Source organism: Rhagoletis zephyria, unplaced genomic scaffold, assembly GCF_001687245.7.
Source record: "Rhagoletis zephyria isolate East Lansing unplaced genomic scaffold, Rhagoletis_zephyria_1.1 Rzeph_scaffold_08144, whole genome shotgun sequence".
NCBI lineage: Eukaryota > Metazoa > Arthropoda > Insecta > Diptera > Tephritidae > Rhagoletis > Rhagoletis zephyria.
The window spans coordinates 27,046-28,266 of NW_016165224.1; the positions used below are offsets into that span (position 1 = coordinate 27,046).

Sequence of the window (1,221 nt, forward strand, 5' to 3'; positions counted from 1 at the left end):
CAATATTACTTTGAAATGGCGTGCTATAGATATGACCAATACTGTACATATGTACGTACATATCCATATCTATACTCATATATCACACGATTTTGGTTGAGTTGTACTCGTATGTAGGAGGTGAGCTGGCGCCTCTGACCAACTACATACGGGGGCTCTTACATAGATAAATACGTACATATGTATGTATGTACATTCATATGTTACTAAATTATTAACACATCTTAGTTATTAACAAGATAAATTTGTTCTTATATACTAATTGTTGGCACATTTAGGTGACAACTTATGTTAATTATAATTTTTAAAGGAGGTCACATGTATATTTTTGGGGTTTTTCTTATTACTTGTTTCGGTTGAGTAGCATTTCCTATATTCCTTTTCTCTATAGTCAAAATGTATATCTGGAAGAGATGGGTTCCGTCTGTTTTTTGTTCCTTTTAATTTTAAGATCACACTTTGCCGATTCAGACAAATAATGTATGCATATATAAAAATATATGTACTTTTTTTGACTGCAAGTAAGAAAAAAAAACAATTACAATGTTGTCTTTATACGCAGCAGCTAAATTTTTTCGAGAATGCACCGTACGCAGCGAAGAAGAGACTGAATTATATTTCTTTTGCTGACGAGTCCCCAACCATATGCACTAACAACATAATCCCCCCAAAAAGAAGAGGCAGCAGCAGAAAAGGCACAGCAGGCAGTGTAGCTTGCAGCCAGTTTACAATAACAAAAACCATGTATAAACTGGAGCACAACACAAAGTACACAGAGAAATTGGCGCTCTACACGCGTCCACCACAGAGAGTGCCAATTGGATTTGTTGACTGCGTTTGTTGCATTTGCTTATATTTCTTCAAATAGTTTAAAATGTATAGTACTATTACCGGATTAATTGGTTGATGAATTTTTTGTTGTCTTAGCCGCCACGCACTGTTAAATACGTAATTTTCAGTCAGAAATGTTAATGTTATTCCTTTCCCAATTTGCACAAATTCTAATTAAAAATAATTGTTGCCAGCAGCAATTGTCAAGTAAATAGCACAATCTATTACAATTTCGTAGCCATCAAATCTATTACAAAATTTGTGGAGCACAAGGTGTACGATATGCAATTAGAAGAGATGAATATTAGACCGGGTCAAAATGAAATAGTTAGTTTCTCCAATTTTAACGCTAATGACCCACAGATGGCGTGAAAAACACAAGTCTTAGAC

The 1,221-nt window shown here is 34.5% G+C and overlaps 1 long non-coding RNA gene across 1 annotated transcript; it reads right to left on the reverse strand.

Annotated features, from left to right (window-relative positions):
• Positions 1 to 243: 243 nt before the first annotated feature.
• Positions 244 to 1,020, reverse strand: LOC108374800 (uncharacterized). Its single transcript, XR_001849083.1, has 2 exons — positions 543 to 1,020; positions 244 to 404 (listed from the first exon to the last, which is right to left on the reverse strand). It is a non-coding gene; the product is annotated as an uncharacterized LOC108374800 (long non-coding RNA).
• Positions 1,021 to 1,221: the final 201 nt, after the last annotated feature.